The sequence below is a fragment of the Thermobia domestica genome, chromosome 4 (assembly GCF_964235325.1).
Source record: "Thermobia domestica chromosome 4, izTheDome1.hap1.1, whole genome shotgun sequence".
NCBI classification, from domain to species: Eukaryota; Metazoa; Arthropoda; class Insecta; order Zygentoma; family Lepismatidae; genus Thermobia; species Thermobia domestica.
In genome coordinates this window covers 92,316,103-92,330,349 of record NC_137457.1, presented here as the reverse complement: position 1 = coordinate 92,330,349, position 14,247 = coordinate 92,316,103, and the positions used below count along the sequence as shown (strand labels likewise).

General features: G+C 36.0%; 1 long non-coding RNA gene across 1 annotated transcript in view; it reads left to right on the top strand.

Moving 5' to 3' along the window:
- LOC145683335 (uncharacterized) overlaps positions 1 to 14,247 on the top strand; it is a 271,619-nt gene that overhangs the window by 194,110 nt on the left and 63,262 nt on the right. The window contains exon 3 of the long non-coding RNA XR_014131051.1: positions 4,777 to 4,803. This is a non-coding gene — a long non-coding RNA (uncharacterized LOC145683335). The remainder of the gene's footprint in view (positions 1 to 4,776; positions 4,804 to 14,247) is intronic.

The window sequence follows — 14,247 nt, the reverse complement described above, 5'->3', positions numbered from 1 at the left end:
TTGCAATTGTGCATTATGCTCATTATCCACTAGGTTTACAGAAATCGATATCCGCACTTACGTATATTTATAGTGATATGGCAGAACCACAACTGGTACTTGATACCACAGCTCCGTTAAGTAATATAAATACAAATATTTCGTGCTATGGTATTAATAGTGCACATATTATTGACAATCCTCATTATGTCTAGGTGCAACTTAAACGCTGATCAAATTATTATTGATTTAAGAGATATTCCACTTCCTTTCCAATGTGGCAAAGTATCCTTAAAATTAAATTTTTGCACACGTAATACGGTATTGTAAATTTAGCTTGTGAGAATATTAATAGTAAGACAAATACAGTGTGAGTGCATGAAATCGGAATTTGATTTATTGGAGGGTTTACCCACTCAAACAGGTTTTATATGTTATAAAATAGTTCCACATAAAGCTGTGGCTTCAATATCTCTTAATGCACCAACAGCATTTGTAATCCCTGGTCATGAGGAGGATTATATTGGTTTACTACAATCAATGTTAAAATTACTAAAACATATGTATCTAACTTTATTTCTGCAGAGCAGAAAATTGGTCCTGTAAATTATTTTGTCAATGCAATGTTCAGCGTGGTGAAAATATATTTGGATAATCAATTTACTTCCTACCCTTCACATACATAACATATTGATCGTATATTGAGAAACTACTAAACTTAAATCCTAATGTTAAATAAAAATCTCTTCAAACATCAATGTGGTTTAAAGATGCTGTATATGACTTTAATTCAGTCATTTGAATTATTGGGTTATATGCATTCTGATATTTTTAATCGGAGAATTTTCTACTGAATGGTGTACAACTCAGTATTAAACTAATTACAGCTAAATCTGCGTTTTTTTCTAATGAGTGAAGCCGATCTGATGGAAAAGTTGTAATTGCAGATGCAACATTTCTTCTGAAAAACGTTGGTGTATCACCCGCGTTAAAAATAGCACAAAATTAAGATGAAACAAATTTTACCACAATGAATTTTGGATAATACACTTTCAGGTCTGTTTTCTGGCACAGTGCCTAAACGTATTATTATTGGGTTTGTTACTAATACTGCTTCAATGATGTCTATGAGACAAATCCTTTTCATTTTCAACATTTTAATATGTCATTCTTTACATTGTATGTTGATGAAACGCCTTTATCATCCGAACCACTAGAACCAGGTTTTGATAATAAGCAATATATGTAAGCATATACTACGTTATTTACAGGGTCGGGTATATATTATTCTAATCAAGGTAATGATATTTCACTTGTATATCGAATCGTATATCGTAATATTTATACTCTACCGGTGTTTGATTTCACTCCCTACTCTAGTGCTAGTGCTGCATTTCATACTAGCCCACAACGTGAATGAAGTGTACGATTAGAAGTTCGTTTTAAAGAAGCACTGCCTTCTCCTGTGACAGCAATTATTTACGCTGAATTTTCCTCAGAATTAGAAATTGATTTCCAGATAAACATATATATTAATTAATTAAAATTATTAAATACCCTTGAACTTTATGAGGCACTACAACACAATTTGCCTAAAAATCATTCTAGAGATGAGGTACTTAAACACATTTCCCACACATTTCCGGTAAACATAATTATAAATATTCATTCTAGTATTAAGCCCGTTGAACAATGGGTTGCAATTTATATATCTAACATGCGTGTGTGAATATTTCGATAGCTATGATTTACCCAATTACAAACAGTATCATATATGTTTGTTTTTAAAAAGAAACTGTTTGTATTATACATGAATAACAAAGGTGACTTGTCTGAATTTTGTGGACATTACTGTTTTCTGTATCTAGCATGTCGTGCATCTGGTTATTCACTACGCGATTACTTAAACAAATCTTCAATGACCACTATTGGTGCTAATGATATTATGCTTTACTCGTTTATGAGAATGTGATGGTCACTCAATTACGTTCTTTGTAAACCATGCGTGTGTGTGTTTTGGTCACTGGCGCTAGATTAAGTTCTCCGTAAACCGTGTGTAATAGTCACTGTTGCGAGTTCTTAAGTTCTCCTTAAAATATATGTGTGCGGGGTTATTTCTTTAATCTGCGCTATAGTCTATGTTTTCTAACTCCAAAATTGCCGGTCTCAAGCCCTGGAGGGATTAGGGTTAGGGATTAGGGTTGGAGTAACTAGCCCCGTAAAAGATTAATCATGTTAAATTACCGATTGAGATTGTGGTCATAAAGGTTAACAAGTACACCTCTATTATATTTGTAGCCTTTCTTCTGTTGCATAAGGTTTGAAAAGATGCTATTTTCTTTTGTCAGCTCCGATATGTTGCATAGCTGTGTTCGTAGTCTCTGTGTTCATAGTCTTATATTATCTAGGGGTTGAAAAATATGCAATATTATTTTATCAGATCTGCTAGATTTCATAGGGGTTAAACCTAGGCCATACATTTTACACATAGGTGTTCGTAGTCTCTGTGTAATTTCTGTTATGGTAAAGTAGTGGTTGAAAACAGTGGTCAGAAAAGAGAACGAATAAACTCCAAAAAATGATCATAAAAGGGAACGAAGTGTTATATAATTTCGAATATGTTAAAATAGAGTTTAAAAAGTTGCCATAATAGACAACGAGTACACGCCAAAAATGGAACAAGTTCTGCGGCGAATGTTCAATTCTCCATAGCTGGGCGACGCGTGTGACCTCATACATAGGGGTTGAAAAAAGGGGTCGTAAAAGGGAACAAGTACACCTGGAAAAAGGTCGTAAAAGACAACAAATACACCGCTGTAACGAAGGACTCAATTTCTGGACTCGTACCTGGTTCGTCTGACATCGCGTATCAGGCGGTACTGGGAAATTCGTTCTCTGCACCAGGCGGGAAAGTCGAAATGGGTGTGATCTCTGCCACAGAACCGGTACTTTACTACTATTCATGTAAACTTAATATATTTGGTGTATTATTAACTTGATGAAGACGCTAAGCTACTCTGTCTGTATGGTTCCTGACTATACTATCCCCTTGTCATGCTCAGTAATAATGTTTACTATTGTACGCTAGGCAGGAAGCCCAGACTTGATGTAATGCTGGTGCTGATAATGTTATTTTTCTAAAATAACTTATGTCAAAACTCGACTGTTTCTCTCAAAACTACTTTAAGTAAATACATAACAAAACATTCCCGAAAATTCACCTGTCTCGAGTTTCTCAAAATCTCAGTACATTTTCCAATTTACGTTGAAAAAAAGACACGTTCTCAATCAGACAATACTATCTGTTTGGAAACCTTTTTGAGTTTTCAATTACATAAGAGACATAGAGATATAATAAACTTAAATTTGACTCCTATTATTTTACTTTTCATAAAAAAATGTTTTGTGGATGCTTCGTCGAATATTCGTTTATATATAACAGAGTTAAACACACTTAACTGGTTTTCTTGCGTAAAATGTCGTTACAACTTTCTTGTTTTCTCACCTTTTGTGTGCGCAATATGTGTACAAGATATTAGTTATATATTTTCGTTAAATATCATATTCACGTGATATTGGGTGATTGGTTGGTAGACCTTCTATTCCTTCTCATAAACAGTACTAAAAGAGGATCAATATTGTAATTTACAGCAGAATTGCAAGCCAAACCCAATTTATATGGCACCACAATAGAGAAATATATACTCAGAATAAACTGGTTGTTACATTTGCCTTGATTTTAATAACTAGGGCGGAAAGTTGTTGTCATTTTTAGCAAAAGTAAGTTTAGGGCTTGTAATATGAACGTATTAAATTAATATGTACGTATAATGATAACTGTATAAGTCGTTGTTAAAATTAATATGTTGGTCTTAAAGAATTCAATCTCTGTTAAAGATCGTGAGTCACCTTGTAGTTGAGGTGACATATCCTTTGTGTCCTTCACAATGTAGATCTGAAATTGAAACTTATATGTAGAATAAAACATGATCCATTCAATTTGTTTTTCAGAAACCGTATATAGGTATGCAGCATTTAAATAGAATGTATCTTCGTAACTTATAGTATCGAAGTATTGTAGTAACTATAGCGACGTATATAGTAAAGGGAAAGGGTGTACATATGGGATGCTTCCCGGAAAGGGATTTGTTTTCATACAGGTTTCAATCTCAAACACTGATATATTCCTATGGTTGAAGCGATATGACCATACCTTAATTGATTATGATGCGGTATCGCGGTTTTCCACATATTAGTGGAATTGAAGTCAGTATGGATTATATGACTTAAAATTTATGGATGTAATCGTTTCCTAATAGGGACAAAGGCAACAGTCTTTCCGTAACTATTGACCAAGATTTGGACGCTTAACATATAAGACTTTAAAAATTTTGCGTTGAGAATTTAGAAAGTCGTGTGTTGCATGAATCTTTATTCGGCTTATGATTTAACAATTTCGCACTCAACACTTTTTGATATATTGGCAGCGAGTTATACGTGTAACAATGACGTGATGATTATAAATCTTAATTATATATATATATCTCGAAAAGGCGTTGCCTTCGAAAATCAGGGGAATTCTCTGATACAGAAATAAAGTTGATTTATATTAAATTTCTGAGATTAATATTGTTAAACATGGTGTGTAAAATAACAAACATCTATAAATTATTATACCTTTAACGTTTAATGTTTGTGTAGTTTTCAAATGTCTTTATTTTACTTGTTACTAGATTATAATAAAATATACTTCAACACAGTTGTTAATTTTATTTTTTCTGTTTTCTTTCTTTCCAGGTGGGAGGATTTGAGGAGAAGGTCAAGGTATGTAGTTTTAGACATAGAAACATGTATATTAAAGGATAATATTGCTTTGGTACCTCGTCTTCTATTTTTCGTATTTTTTTCATTCCTAAATACTTACATCCAGGGAACCAAACTATACGTCCCACCCTGGCTGTCCTGTTTTGTGTATGTAGTAGCTGAATAAACGTGGCAGTTGATTGACTCGTTAACTGAATTGTTCCAAGGACCAAGTTGGGTAAATGTAAGAGGTCATGGTGGGGGCAAGTCTTGCAGTGGGACATGGATTAATGGAATTAAATTTAACATGGAAATTTGTTGGAATTATTTTTATAGCCGAAGCACTATAGGTGAACAAAATTGAATCAGTGTGCTTGCGATGCGGTAAATCCTGTAGGCTTTCACCAATAAAGCAATATGCTTTTCCGAAGTATGTTAAATTGATTTCCCCGTCAACTCCTTTGTAATTCAGAAACTGTCAACAGACGTAGACACGAAGCGTCAAGAACATTTATTACACAACGACTGTCGTACCCAGTGGCGTATTTAAGTGGGGTGCTTCCGACCTTAAACCCCCGCTTCCGAAATGGTATGTACTATATTAAGCAAATGAAATATCTTGGAGAATGTTCACATTTCCAGGACTAAAGTTGGCAAAATTTCCCGAAATAAAATCGTAAATACGCCATTGGTCGTAACCATAATACAACACGTGATATCAGTATATTTTTGGAATAGGTTAAATTTGGTTGCCAGTTAATATGAAACATTGAAATATTTTACAAGTGATTTGAAAATTTCTATTGTTTTATTCATTATTAACATTCTGTGAATTAAAGGAGCAGTTCGACTTAAAAACAAGTTTGGTGCAATAGAAAGAGAAACAAAAAATAAGAGACCCGTACTTTTTTATATCTTGATAGGCCGTCTCGTTCAGCTTCTACAGGCATTTGTTTTTGATGAATCGTAAATCGTGACGTCATTGGTGGGATACGTGAGAAACTCACTGTGTCAGCAACCACTCCCTTGTACGCAGCTGATAAACCTTTAATAGTGCATTGGATTTAATAGATTGTGTTTTGGATTTGTTAGCAGTCTTGCTGTGTGTTGAATTCTTGAGGGAAGTCTTTGTTAGTTGTTTTTCCTATAGCATTAGTATAAAAAAAAGAGTAGAGAGCAGTAATTACGTTCGTTGTGCGAAACAATGTTTCTTCCAGACATGTTTTTAGGGTGGCACTGTCTCCCGGAGCTCTGAGAGATTCCCCCGGAGGAGACCAAAATAATACGTCTATAATGTAATAAATATAATAATACTGTGTAAAAATAATGTGCCTCTCCGAATACTAAGTGTCCCTTCCCCCCCCCCGGATTTTTTTTCTGAAAGAAACACTAGTGTGAAGTAGAAAACACGTGTTAGTACAGCGCGTGCTGTGTCTGTGAAATGAAGTAGAAATGCCTAACACCTGCTGTGTTTTCGGTTGTAATTCTTGTGCAATTGAAGCTGAGGACGTAAAGTATCTTTTCTTACGTTTCTAAGTCGTGAGAAATCATCAGATCGATATAAAGAAAATCAATAGGGAAAAAAATGTACCAAATAAAATCACCCGTGTTCCAAACATCTTGAAGAGCCGGCCTTCGAGAAGTCAAGTTTACTGAAAGAAAAGTTAATGCCAGTGACGGATCTAGGCCGGGGCCTAGGCACCCCAGTTTTTGAGTGACAAAATTGATTTAAGCTATTATTAAGATTTTGTTGAAAGTTTTTAGTAAACATGATATACACATCATAGTCTGGGTTCTGACTTCCCCCCCGCCCCGAGTTTTTACCGTCTAGATGCACTTCTGGCTAATGCCAGAAGAATTATTTACACGCAAACTGAGAAAGAATGCTGTTCCAAGTATATTATTGAAAGGTTTAAAATCCGAGCCATTGAACAAGCACCGATCTATGTCCAGTTACCAACGTACAAATATCGTACAAGACGCAATTGATGGTTGTAGTCAAGACGAGGCATTAGAGGGTAATAGAGACGATGTCACTTATGATTCTAAAGATACTGCTTTAGAAATAAGGTATACAATGTGAATTAGGGAGTGAAATATACCGGCTTGTAGAAGGAATCAGTGACGATGGCTGTTCCTCAAGACATTGATCCATCGTTTAATTTCTCTGTATCATGTGACAATGATGATGAAACGGGTGATGAGAGTTGTTCCGCGGACAGCTATGAGAATAAAAGAAATTTAACCGGAGAAGTGTTTATCGTATTCTGGCAAACTTTACAGATGTTATTTCATTTTTGCCTCATATGTTACGCTCCTGTACATACCTTGAACCACAAAATTATAGGGTCAGCGTTAAAAATTGCAACAAAACGTGAAAATGAACATACTTATGTTTGAGAATCGGAAGAATGATTAAAGAAAAGGTACTTAGGTGTTGAAGCAATCTCGTCCGCCATCTATTTACATATTGGTTTCGATTTTTTTTTGAAACGCTGAACTCTTGCTTTATAGGATACGTTTTATAATATTATAAAAAAATGTTTGTACAGCCCACCATCAGATATCATTTTCTACATGCAGATGATATTTGTAAGTCTTTGCAATCAGTTCTGAAAAAGGAAACCGCAATTAGGACGTGCCACCGCACCTCTCACAAACGAAATGCTTGGCACTGTGAAGTATGTAAGCCTGCTCTCGCTTCTTGCCCACCTATGACGTCATCACAAAATATTTCTTCCTCTGTTACTCGCTAACGACTGAACGTATCGCGATCAAACAAACACCATTCCTTTTAGAATTTTCAACTCTACAAATGGAAATAAATTGTAAAAAATGCATTTCTAAGTCGAACTGCTCCTTTAATATTTTACTTATAGTTACAAATGCCTACTTTGTTGGTTCAAGCAAAAAAAAAAAAAAAAAAAAAAAAGACTCGAACAGGAATCGGACACGGGATACTTTACACCTAAGTTTGCGATTTTACTCACTGTACCACACAGTCACTTGGTAAATTTGCGCGTCGTACGATATATGCGCCGAGTAGAGAACTTTAAGACGGTTTTTCTCGTCATTTTTTGCCATTCCTCTCGCGCAGTTTGTAATGTCATTGCCATTGCTCTCTCCCAACTCTTTAAATGTGTACTACAACCTCGTAAATAATGGCCAAGAAGTTCACTTACTAAACTCTGCCTTCTCCTTCTTAAATGATTTTAATTGTTATAACGATTCAAAATGAAAAAATGAAATGAAATCTTTAAGTTTAACGTCCCACGGTTAAGCCGGTTAGGCTAAAGGAGACGGTGATAATGGGAAATGAGTGAAATGGTGGAATGAAGAAAGTGGGAGAAAACGGGAGAACCCCAAGAAAACCCACGAGCACGGTGCTTGTCCACCACAAAGTCCACACATCGCGAGCTGGGATTGAACCAGGGACCCCAAGCACCGGAGTTGAACGCTCTATCACTGAGCCACCGCGCCCCCTATAACGATTCAATGCGTAATTTTGTAGATCTTAGTTCGGGTATTTCAAATTTTGGTTGTATAATGATTAAATATATTTTTAAAAGATATGAGCACCTTGAAAAAATTTTGCCACTCAAGTGTGAAAAGTATGTAGGTTGAACATATTGCTTTTCAGTTTCACTTACATTTTCTCCGGATGTCACGTCAGAGACTTCTTTTCATTGATATATGCATCTGTTAGTTTGTTGGGTTAGTTTCTATGCCAGTCAAACTAAAATAAACAAAGGAAAATAGTGTGATCTAGGTTGTTATTCAAGCTGAAACCACAAGATAATAATAGTTTTATGCACTAAAAAAATGAATTTTTATATCTGTTTAGAGTACTACTACACTGAATGTAAGAAGAATGTAAAATTATTTCCGCTACGTTAGATTTCAACTATTTGTTCCTTTATTTCTGCGAAAAGGAATGATCAGCACGGGAAATTATTTTTCCAGGGGTGTTGATACTTTGGGAACTACATTTATAACTAGCAAGGTTATAATCATTAAGGCTTAAATTATTCATTCTGTTACGTGCAGAGTAGTTCTATGTCGGAGCATTGCTAGTGCTTTATAAATTAGGACGTGATCGAAACATGAGTCTTTGTCCAAAATTTAGCACACGAATGGCAGGCACTTGCACACCTAGAAGTACATTAAGTCTATTAGTTTTTGAGTTGTTTTGATCTAAGAAGCATTTCAAGATTTCTGACTTCACATGAGGTAATTCTTCGTTTAAGTTGTACGTTATAAAACTGATAAAATGGAGTTATGTCTTTTGCAGTTGCGAGTAGGCACGTGCCTCCTCATATCTCAACTTCGTATGGAGCCTTGTACCTCTTTCCAATATCATAACTAAATGCATCGGAAGGAAATCTTCGTAACAAGTACTGCAAATTGTCTTAATGACTCATGTGTGAAGATACACACTAATAGATGATAAACTTGATGTAATTGTATTCAAAATAAGTTTCTCAATGACCTTTCATTCTACTGTGCGCACTATTACAAGCTTCTGATAACAGGTCTTTGGTCCTTGATGAATTGAGAAGTTTCGCTTGAACTCCCTCTAAATTCCCAAGGGACCTCAACTCTTAACACTGAAGTTCGTAGAAGTCTCTAGTAGATCTGCTTAAATGAGCGACTAGTTACTTAATACTATCGATGTTAAACTCATTATTTAGTTTACCGACGAGTTTGGACATCTGGATTAAATGTTCGTTTCACATGCTGTGAAAATTGTAGTGAAATCAATTATCTTTATCGCCATTATATGAAGTCATTAATATAATAACAATTATGGATAATCATCTAGTCATTTATAACAGACAGACACACAGAGAGGGTTGATTAATTAGTGTGTCCATTTAAGTTGTTCACTGTAAATAAGTGGGAGGAGGTAAAGCCGTTGAATTCGGTGTAACTTTAGACGAAGGAAAAAAGTTTTCTTACGCCATAGAATCATGTCAATTGCACTAAAGATTGAAGAGATACAGGGTTAAAGGTCAAATTTCGAAGTTTCGTTGTGGAACTGCCATGGTAAACTCTGAAAGAGCTTGAAAAAAAGTAAATCGAAATGATAACAAAGAAAAAGCTGTATGGTATGATTCTACGTCACAAGCCGACAAAATATGCGTCAATGAAGTGTCAAGGTCAGAGGTCGCGGTCAGGCCTAGGTCACATGTCACTTTGAGAATCCATTTGAATGCAATGAAAACAACGCAATGTCCGTATCAAATCATACTAAACATCAAAATGAAGCAGTGGAACTAGCAGGGAACACTCAATAGTAGTATGAGGTCAAAGATTACAGGCAAATACAAGATCAAAGGTCAACTACAAAAAAAAATAGTCGCTGGAATAACAGAAGTTTTATAATAAAAGGGCATGTTCAAGGACGAAAGAAAACAGTCGAACAGCAAGGAACAATCCGTGCTACGCTGAGGCCAAAGGCAAAGGTAAATGTCAAAGACAAGGGCAAAGGTCAACCACAAAAATAAAATTTATTTCTAAAAGAAATGTGATCACAAAGTGGGTGTGCTCAACACTGCGATGTGTATGCTTTCGGAAATGCACTTTCTTTATCTAGCATGAGCGACAATGATCCTTCTTGAGGATTTAGTGTCACTTGGCTAAACATGTTCCTCACCGTGGGCTAAGCACAGATGTATTCTGTGAATAAACCGCTTAGTGAACACTTTCTCAAGCATAATAGGAGTGATGTACTCAACATTGCGTTCGATTTCTTGCCTTAGTTGTTCATAGATGTGAGTCTGTTTCTATACACCTCCTGTTCTAGAAACCCCCAACGGAAAAAGGCACACGGCGACAAGTCGGGACTTCTTGGTGGCCATTGCACTTTACATTACCCACCACACGCTATCCGAACCGTTCCCTAAGAACGCCATAGTTGCATTCGTGCGATGCGCAGAACACTAGTTTTGTGATTTTGATACCAAATTTCATTCTCAATCATGTTCAGACGATCCAACTCCGATAAAAGAAACTCACGTAACATACGATGATAAGATTCTTGTGTCAAATTTGCAACGAAGGGGATGGGACCAATCATTTGCGTTCCTGTAACACCCATCCACACCATTACCCGTCACTGGGGCGTTCACTGCGGACACGTGGTTGAGAATGAGTCCATTATCGAACATGAGAAGAAACTGAGCCATTAACAAAAAATGCTTCATCTGTCACATGTAATTGGAATAAGAACATGGGGTTTTCGTTCAACTTATGAGTAAACCAATTACAAAAGAACACACGTTCACCGTAGTCTTGTTCTCGCAGTTTCTGGACTTCCCCCATTTTGTACGGATTTAATTCCATTCTTTTTAAATGTTTACTTAAGATTGACTTAGTATTAATATCAACAGCAAGAATACGACGGGCGAGACTTCTCAGTGGATTGAAGTATAGATACAGCTACTTCCCTTTTCTTTCTTGGAGTCGTTACTCTTATGGGTCTACCAAAATTTTGCCTCGTCAATAGGTGCTATGTATGGAAACAATTACTCCGAAACTGTTTATAGAGACGATATATCTGGGTGTTCCTTATGACAATGTTCCACCATGCGTGAGCTTTTCTTTGTGTGGCTGAAGTAGATTTACCACACTGAAAATATCACTCTAAATCTGCTTGTTCTGCCGATAAAGTATTTGTTGCGAATTCGCACCTTGTCAGAGTTACGACCAAACCATGTAATAAACCGGATACTTGGAGTGTAGACACAACGCGTCTTGTCATTATTCGACGAGTCTATCTCCTGTTTTGTCCTAATTCGATTTTAACTCCACTTCACTGATTAATATTAACACGAGTGGCGTCTGTAAGACTATGTACAAATTTTCAGCCTACTATTGTCAATGTCCCCCGTGGTGCAATCCTGATTGTAGCTCTTTCATCACACTTGAAACTTAAGCGTCGCCAAACGGACGTGCTGGACTTGTTTGTTCAACTGTTTTCTTTCATCCTCCCACATGCCCTTTTATTATGACAACTGCTGTTTTCCCAGCGACTATTTGATTTTTGTGGTTGACCTTGGATCTTGTATTTACCTATGACCTCATACTACTATTTAGTGTTCCTTGCGGGTTCCACTTCTTCATATTGATGTTTAAGATGATTTGATTCGGACATTCCGTAGTTTCCAGTGTATTCAAATGGGTTCTCAAGACGACCTATGACCTTGATCTGACTGTGATCTCTGACCTTGGCACTTGATTGACGCATATTTTGTCGACTTGCGACGTATAATTATACCATACAGCTTTTACTTTGTTATCATTTCGATTTATGTTTCTTTAGTCTCTTTCAGAATTTTCAATTCCTGTCCCATAAGGAAAACATCGGCCTTTGACCCTGTATCTCTTCAATAAAGTACAAGTGACATGCTTCTATGACGAGAGAAAACTCATGGCCTTCGTCCAAAGTTACACCCAATTGCACGGCGTTAGCTCCTACCACTTTCACACAGTGAACATGTGAATTCGACACAAGAATTAATCAAACCTCTTTATATATATATATATATATATATATATATATATATATATATATATATATATATATATATATATGTGTGTGTGTGTGTGTGTGTATATAAACTAGATTTTAAGATGACATTCGGTGCGATCTGTCCCGGATTCGAAAATTGTATAAATGTTTATGAGGCTAGTTATCCTGAATGAGATTTACTGAGTTTTCCTCATTCGCATCAGGCAAATGTATGGGTGGTACCTTCCCCAGGCCGCTTCTTTGTTTCCCAATCCTTTCTTCCTTTCCTTTCCCCGGATAATGCACTCAACGAAGGACAATTCCGTAGCTCCTTCATACGGGACGGGCTAAAGGTTCATATATTCAAGAAGCCCAGAATTTTAAATTATAAATCGTATATATGAACAAAAGAACGATGAATGATATAGAATAGATATTGGAAATTCTAGTGCGAAAAAAGAATACGTATAGGATATAATTTACCTTTAATTAATTTTAATTAACGTACGGTTGCTCTTGCTTACATAATCAATATTGGGAAGGGGAATTCGTGTTATTTGATCATTTCGTCACATAATCTTGAATCTTCTTACGCAAATTGTGGACGTCCCCTCAAACGTTTATAATTCTGAATAGGAAAGAAGTTACCAGTAAAAATAAAAGTTGCCCTATTTCAGAAAAAATATAAGCCATTCCAAGTTGTTCGAAGTTTTGTGGTGACTGCGCCGAGCTGTATGTCACAACATCAATTTGGAATTCACTGTGGAAATGCACTGAATTTTGACTTAGCCACACTGCGTGATTCATTGACGTTCTCATCGAACATGGAGGTCGAGACATTGAGGAGAAAACACCTGTTTGATTGCCGGTGCACAATTTTCATATAGCCAAACACACTTCTGTGTAATGTTGCCCGAGTTGGAACGCGCCGGCTTTGAGGTGATTTTGCAGGCACAGGCTAATATTTGGAATGTACTAGTGTTTCGAGATATTTCCTGAATATTGACATAATTGGAATATATTGGTATTTTTCTTAACCCTTAATGATACTATGCTTTGCTTATAGTAGTTTGCACCTTCGGAGCTTGCGAAGCACACGTACACCATAGTATTTACGTGTGAATATATTTCAGGGGAGATCCTTCTGAATGTGTAACAAATGGACATTTATATACTATAATATGTACACTTTTAGCTACTAAGAATTTTAAGATTAATACTTAGTTTAGTATACTTTCAGTAAGACTTATATTCAAAATTACAATTTAAAACAATATTGAAAACAATCTTGTTATAAAATATATGTTGCATATTTGTTCAATGCAGCAGCCTGAAATAACCTCTATTAGTCAAGTTTGTATTTATTGAAACATGGATGTAAGATATGAACATCGATTTAGCTGTCGATTAAATATGTAAACCCGTAAATATAGATGTAAGTGTAAAGAACATTATACACATTGGTATTAAAATTCACATCCAGATTAGTATCAACTATAATTGTCAAATCTTTTAATAAGGAGGGGAGAATAAGTGAAAGAAAATATCTGCGAAAATCTCCGTAACATGAAACAGTTATGTCATAAATACTGCCACAAGTTTGAATGTGAATACCACAGAAAGTATTAACACCAAGGCAATGTATTTAGTCATGTTTTTATTGATATATTGTACACCTGACGCACGAATCAGTTTTTCGAAATGTTCTTCATTGATCTTGATGCAGGCGCAAAGTCTGTCCTTCTATTGATCAATGGCATTACGCACGAGTCCATGGGAAAATTATTCACTGCCCGGATCAATAATGTTTTCAAACTGTCGACAGATGGATGCCGTTTATGGCAGATATTTGCCTGAAAGACTACACAAAGTTTGTAGTCCAACGGGATAAGGTCCGGGCTCCTACAAGGCCAATCAGCGGTAGAAATGAAGTCGAGGACGTTCCGTGCCAG